Here is a 7,884-nt window from a genome sequence, read left to right on the forward strand (position 1 = left end):
TCCAAAATGAAATAACCCTAAAAGTTTACTAATAATGTGGTGGTATAATTACCAATAATGAATGATGACACAGAAAGAAACATTTCTAAACTGTTAAAAATAAAAAAATCAATTTTTGGTCAACCATGCCACAGATGGAACTATCTTTTTATCCTCTCTACAGAAAATGTTACCAAATTTTATCATATAATGAAGCTATATAGAAATTTGCAGGAAAAAAGCTCTTATACAGGCACATCTAGTTTAAAAAGTTTGTTACTTTCCTAGGTATTTTGACATTTGTGGAATTTATCAACTTAAAAATTATCTTTAGGCCAGGTTCAGTGGCTCAGACTGTAATCCCAGCACTTTGGGAGGCTTAGGCGAGTGAATTGCCTGAGCCTGCGGGTTCAAAACCAGCCCGGGCAACTTGGCGTGACCTCATCTCTATAAGAAATAAAAAATTAACCGGATGTGGTAGTGCGTGCCTGTAGTTCCAACTACTTGGAAGGCTGAGGTGGAAGGATCGCCAGAGCCCAGCAGGTCGATGCTGGGATGGCCATGAGTGTGCCACAGAATTCCAGCCTGGGCGACAGAGTGAGACTCCAACTCAAAAAAAAATTGTCTTTAATATATTTTGCTTTAATTTGCTTTGATATATTTTAATTCCAAGTAAACATTCGTCTTCTTAGCTAATATTGCATTTATAATTATATAGTCTTTGTCTTTAAGAGGGCTCCCTCAAATTATATAACTTTCATACTCCCCAAAGCCTGGATCTGCCCCCTGATCAGGAGACCATAAGAAGTAGATCATTCGAATGCCCCGGTCACAGTAAGTTCTTGGACAAATGGTCTGCAGGTTCGAAGAAGCTTCAGCCATTCTATGCAAGGGGTTTTCAAGAGTCAGCCTCATTTAGGGTATTTTGTGTGGCAGAAGCTTCATCTTCTTAAACCTTCCAACTGCCAATAAATAACACACTGGGCTGAGTCAGGTGGTCCGTCCCAAATCCACACCAGGCAGGAAGTACTAGCACCTCCTCCCTGCATGCTGTGGACCAGCCCTTCATCCTTATGTTGACAGCACCACCAGAGGATGAAACACGAGAAGGAGTTCTAATTGGTTTCATGGTCTCCTGGGTCAGCAAGGACAAACACAGCCCTGTCTTGACTGATTTTGAGGTCTGAGATAGAACTTGTCACATTCCTTTTTTGTCAAGTTGCATAGAAAATTAACCAGGGGCAATCAGTGGAAGAAACTTGGTATCCCTGGGCTAATCAAGACCACCACAGTGGAGGCCGTTTCAGGGATTCTCCTAAGGGTGCCTGGTTTTTTTTCTTCTTTTTCTTTTTCTTTTTCTTTTTTAAAACGTGAAGCTACCTGGCACAGTTTCAACTCTCTCCAGCTGGATTCTCGGCACACACCTGGTTTCCCTCATCAAGTCTTCTCCGGAGTACTTAGCGTTGAGATTTTTTTTTCAGTGTTGTCTACAGAAAGTTGCCATCGTGGAGCCCAGCTGTCGTGACTAGGCTTGCCAAGGGAGATTTTCTGCAGAGGGCCCAAGATCAAAGCAGCATCTTGCCTTGAAAGTTTAGAGCGTGAGGGAGGAGGGGAGCCTCCTGGCATGCATGTCCAGTTACACAGGTCTGAAGCTGTCTCCCAGGTGAGAATGGCACATCCCTTTCTCTGAACTCAGCCCCAGGTCAAAGGACAGTCTCTATAACCGCTGGGAAGATTTTAGCCAGAGCTAATCCTAATACAGGATTTCTGAAGGCTTAATATATAGTTTAATGACATATTATCTCATTTTTATTCACACATACATGCGTCAGAAATATACCACTTCCAAAGAACAATTAAGGAGATTGGGGTTAAAGGTCATAGGGCCAGTAAATGGAAGAGTCTAGATTCATATCTAGGTCCTAAAAAAATTGTATATGACGAGGAAAAAGTGACTCTCCATTTCCTAACACAAAAAGGGAATTTAAAATATTGCAAAATGAGGAGTCTCATGTGTTTCTGTGAGAGACCACAAGATGCTATCACCCAGCTTTGTTATCTCAGATATTTCCAATGTGGGCTTATTCTTTTAATGCAGTGAGGCTTTGGCTAGCAGTAAAATGAACTAAGAAATTGGAAAGTCTTTGGGTGTCTGCAAAGTGATTTCCGATGTATTACACAACTTCAATCTCTCAACAATACTCAAATGTGTATTATACTACTCATTTTATAAAGAAACTGAAGCCCCTGGCAAGGTACAGAGACTTCCTCCAAAACAACACAGTAAATCACTGTGGGAACTCTAGTCCCATCTTCTAACTCAGCACAGTGGTCTCCTTGCCACAGACCAGCTGTGTAACATGTAGCACAATTCTTTCTTCCTGTTGGCACAATTCAAACTCATTGTCTCTTCAATACATGTGCTGAAGCAAACAGAGAGCCCGCAAATGAAGTATCACTCTTCCCAAAAGGGAAGGTGAAGAGAATAATTTGATTGTGCAAAGGTAAAATACCTACATTTTCCTGAATTTTTACTTGGTCCCTTACTTGGGGTTGGGTACTTGGACATGATATAGCTGAGATCATTACCAAATACCCTAGCCCTACTAGTGGAAGAGCCTGGGATAGTACATACATGCTCATGGATGGGTGAGAAAGAAAGAACGAGAAAGAGATTAAAGTTGTTAGTCTGTGATCACCTGGTTGGTCTAAGTGAACTAAAGGAAGAAGGATGAGATAGCTACAAACCAAGATGAGGTAATGAAACAACCAGGCTTTCAGATACTCAGGACAGAACACCAAAGCTGAGGTCTGAACACAGTGGAACAAAGGGCTGGTAAAAAAAAAAAAAAAAAGATGGGAGTCCAGCAGGAGGTATGCAGATGGCAGGGAGGCATTGATTGGTGAGCACAGAAGAAATTTGCCAGATGTTGGGTCTGGCCTCTGGAATCCCTTTTATGAGAAGACTCCCTGCACCCTCAGCTGGGAGCAGAGCCTTGCAATGGTGGGCATAGGTCATTGACTTCTCCCCATTCTTAATTCCTCTCCTTGCACCCTGATTGCCTCTCCTTTAGGTTTTGGACTCTGAGGTTGGGAATCGGCACACCTGGGTTCTAGACTGATTTCCACCACTGACAATCTGTATGATTTTAAAAGCTCAGACTCTCCCGGTTTTTCCATAAAATTAAGCATAATTATTCACCAAAAGTACCCAATACTCACAGAATGACATTAGGGTAGTAAATCATGCAACTCAAAAAAGCACTCTAACTTTATACTCTGGCCTTGGTTATAATGTGGCCCAAGTCAGACTGCCTGAGCTTATACAATTTTCTAGGATAATAATAATGACAATAATAACTAACGCTTACATAGCACTTACTATGTTACTAGAACTGACTATTTGTGAGATATACTTGGAATATTCCTCAAAACAACTTATGGGCTTGGTACTATCATGGTCCCCATGTGACAAAGGAAACCAAAGCACAGGGATGTCACATAAATTGCCCAAGGTCATGTAGTAAGGTGGCAGGCTCAGGAAATCTGGCTTCAGAGCCTGTTGTTCTTAATCACGACGTGATAGTTCCTTTTGCTAAAGGATAAAATAAACGAATGACCTGAGTTCCCATGGTCTAGTAACACAGAGGACTGTCATGGACATATTTAACTGAGAGTCAAACCAAAGTGGAAATATCTGTATCTATATGGCAGATAAATTAGGGTGAATAATCATTCTACATGTGCCAAAAGGCAAAAAATAAAAATAAAACAAAGCTCACAAAATAATTTGAGCTAAAATCCCATTTGGAAGCAAGTTTCCTAATAACATATAAAGATTCAATTTATTTAAAAAAGCTATTACCTTTTTAGGAAGTTAATAGTTACTTGTTTCTAGAGCTCCCTTTAAAATTTTAAGGAGACAAGATGCCAAGACAGATGGGACAGAGTGTTATAGGAATGACCTATGCCTTTTTACACCCACACTTTGTGCGGTCTCCTACCATACTTTTTCAGCAGTTGGTACATGACTTCCTTTGTTCATGGGACATGTGATATTAGTAAACTTAAGAAGTACTTGCACAATGGAGCTTCTGCTCTTAAATACTCCCCCCATGTGAAATGGCTTATGCTAGCCTGTTAGAGACATTTAGTCTAGACAAAACCTGGTACCAACCTCCACACATATATCTGAGGCAATTTTAGACCATCCAGCACCAGTTGTACCACCAGATAACTATGGCTGCATGGGTGACCCAGGGTGAGTCGAGCAGAAGAACCAGCCAGCTGAGCCCTGGTCAAACAGCTGATCCACAGAATTGTAAATAGAATATTTGTTGTTTTAAGCCACTAAGTTTTGGGGTGGATTATTATGCAAAAAATACTGTTACAATTAGCATCTAGGGCATTTTAAGGATAGAAATAGTAATACAGAGCCTAGAAATATTTGGAAAGCCTGAAATATTTTCACAATTATGTAGAAGAGTCAGTTGGCTGAAAAGGTGGAGTCTGTACTGTTATTGCCTGATTTTACCTACCTTTCATCTGTGACTTCTGAGAAGCAGATGGAGAAGCTGATCTTAACTATCATATTAGTAGACCAGAGGAGAAAAAGGAAAGAAGTCATAGTGTATATCCTGAAACAGTTCTTTTTGTATTTACCGATAATTAAGTGCACTGGAACAGCACAGTGACATCACCCGTCAGGTTTAAAGCCACACAGTGCCTTCAGCTTAAATCCATACCAGGTCATTATCTTGACCCCCTCAGTATTACTGCTACAGATTTAAGAAGCTGAGGCTTAGAACAAGGTAAGGACTTAACCCAAGACAAAGAAAATCTCTCAGTACTATGGAGCCAAGTAGTCCACTAATCTCTGGTTATAATAATACTGAAAATAAGACTATCATCCAGTCCAACTTATTTCTTTAAAAATAAAAAACAAAAGATCATAAAGGACAACTTGTCCAAGGCCATGTACCTCAACATGATTAAGTTGAACCGTGAACCCACATTCATGGACTCTAATAGTCTATGGAGACCTGGGGCATAGGACACGAACAACCACATTATCTAAATTCTGGACTAATAATCCTTCTGTCCTAGATTGATTTGGGAATACTGTCCAACTGAGCACTTAAGATAGTCAAGGAAAACATAAAACACATTAACTACGATAATTTTTCAAACAATGACTTGGAAACTTTGTTGACCAAACAGTAGAGGAAAGGAAAATGCACCAGAATTTTATTATGACAAAAACTGTTAATTTACTGGTAGACCTTCCTCTTCCACTTTTATTAGAGTACCAATTAATAATGGAAAGCCGGGCTCGGTGGCTCAGCCTGTAATCCCGCGCCTTTGGGAGGCTGAGGTGAGTGGATTGCCTGAGCCCGCGGGTTCGAGACCCGCCTGGGCAGCAAGACCTCATCTCTACAATAAATAAAAAAATCAGCCAGGCATGGTAGCGCTTGCCTGTAATTCCGGGTACTCGGAAGGCTGAGGCAGAAGGATCGCCGGAGCCCAGCAGGTCGAGGCTGCGGTGGCCGGGAGCGGCCACTGCACTCCAGTCTGGGTGACAGAGTGAGACTCCAACTCAAAAAATAAAAATAAAAATAAAAATAATGGCCACAAGGAGCATATTTATTATGGACTGAAATTTGTGTCTCCCCCAAATTCATATGATTAAATCCTAATCCCCAATATAATGGCTGTGCAGATGAGGTAATGAGATCATGAGGGTAGATCCCTCATGATGAGATTAGTGCCCTTATAAGAAGAGATGTGAGAGAGCTTGTTTCTATTCTCTCTTTCATGTGTTACAGCAGAAAGTATCATCACCAAGAACCCAACATTTCTGATATCCTGATCTCAGACCTCCAGCCTCTAGACTGTGAGAAGTAAATGTCTTGTTTAAGCAATCATGTCTGTGCTGCTATGTTATAGCAGCAAGACCCGCCTAAGACAATATTTTATATAACAAAACATTAACTTATGGTGTGACGCATAACCAGTGGCTAATAAATACTTTTTTAAATTATTATTATAAGTATTAATATTATTATTATCTATCAATGGGGTCTTGCCATGTTGCCCAGGCTGAACTCAAACTTCTGGCCTCAAGCGATCCTCCTGCCTCAGCCTCCATGTGTTAACCTTAACATGTACATCTGCTTTTATTTTATGTTCTAGAGGGAAGTACCCTGGTCCCTTTTCTATTTCTAACTTATTGTGTGAATGTGAACACGTGATTTAACTACTCCAGATCGCTAATGTTCTACAAATAAAACAAGGCCAGTCAGGCATGGTAGTCTATGTCTGTACTCCCAGCACTTTGGGAGGCAGAGGCAGGAGGACCGCTTGAGCCCAGGAGTTAACCTGGACAACACAGCAAGACTTTGTCTCTAAAACAAAAATTTTAGCCAGGCAAGTAGCCTGTAGTCCCAGCTATTCAGGAGGCTGAGAAAGAAGGATGCCTGACCCCAGGAAGTCGAAGCTGTGGTGAGCAGTGGTCACGCTACTGCACTTCGGCCTAGGAGACAGAATGAGACTCTGATTCCAAATAAATAAATAAGTGGAAAAATAAATAAAATAAAAACAAGGCCATCGGACTTTGAGCAACACAGCAGAGTGTATTGAGCTTTGGATACAACCACAGTTGAGACTGAATCTGGGACCTAGCATCTTGGTAATCATGTGGCTGTGGGCCTAATACCTCACCTCTTTTCACATCTAGATAGATGGAAGAACCACACCCTTCTCACAAGGCTTCACAGGAATGAAAAATAATGCAGGGAAAGGAGGGGTAAGAAGCTAACGTGGAAGAAGCCCAGCGCTGTGCCTGATCCCTAGGAGAGCTCGGTAAAGAACAGCTAGCGGGCCGGGTGTGGAGGCTCAAGTCTGTAATCCTAGCACTTTGGGAGGCCAAGGCGAGAGGACTGCCTGGGCAACATGGTGAGACCTCGTCTCTACAACATATCAAAAAATTGGTCGGATGTGGTACCGCAAGCCTGTAGTTCTGGCTACTTGGAAGGGTGAGGCGGAAGGATCACCAGAGCCCAGCGGGTTGATGCTGGGGAAGCCGTGAGCGTGCCACTGCACTCCAGCCTGGGTGACAGGATGAGACTCTGAATCAAAAACAAAGAACAGCTAGTGATAATGATTCTTTTGATCTGCGGAAACTCCCCACCCCAGCCAGCTGGTGTTCTAACGCCTGGTAACCCATAACACCAACAATGAAGGAACTTAGGTGCCTGTCATCTCAGGAGAGGTACACTGACTCCATTCCCACTACAGAATCCACAGCATCCCAGGCTGGATAGGTCCTTACCTCCTTAAAGGAGGCCTTGTACTATCATGGCTCTCCTTGGCCTCTCTCATCACCAGCCCAGCATGATATCTACCCTCAAGGGCAGAGCCAGGCCTAGCCCTCACAGGTCTCTTCCACATCAGCTCCTTACCCTTCCTTTCCCTCGCCAGAACTGCCCCCCGCAAAAGGCCGGCACCAGAGCCTTCCAGAAACCTCCCAGAAGGCAAAGTTTGCTTAGCGGCATTACCCCCTGCTTCCCACCAGAGGTCGCCCTACCACACAAGCCCAAGCAAACACAACCGGCTTCGCCTCCTCGGCAGCAGTGACATTATTTTCTTTCTCTATTTTTATCTATTAAAAAGATTTCTTCACAGCCATAACTTAGATCTCCACACTAAAATGGAGCAACAGGAAGATATAATGGTGCATTTCATTTATGAATGACCTATAATAAATTACTCTGAAGTGTCCCGAGTGCCAGAAGACAGAACGCTTTGTCTGCCCACGGACTGTATTTCACATACTTTAATTTAGCTGACACATAAAACTCATTTGACATTCTGCAGGTATTTGTGTGGGGCTGGGGTGGGGGGCGA

The 7,884-nt window shown here is 42.4% G+C and overlaps 1 protein-coding gene across 1 annotated transcript in view; it reads right to left on the bottom strand.

Moving 5' to 3' along the window:
* The window catches only part of LRMDA (leucine rich melanocyte differentiation associated), a 548,466-nt gene that overhangs the window by 294,240 nt on the left and 246,342 nt on the right, over positions 1–7,884 (bottom strand). The gene's annotated exons all lie outside the window — the stretch shown is intronic.

This window comes from Carlito syrichta, unplaced genomic scaffold, assembly GCF_000164805.1.
Source record: "Carlito syrichta isolate Samal-C Ts95f unplaced genomic scaffold, Tarsius_syrichta-2.0.1 Scaffold311316, whole genome shotgun sequence".
NCBI classification, from domain to species: Eukaryota; Metazoa; Chordata; class Mammalia; order Primates; family Tarsiidae; genus Carlito; species Carlito syrichta.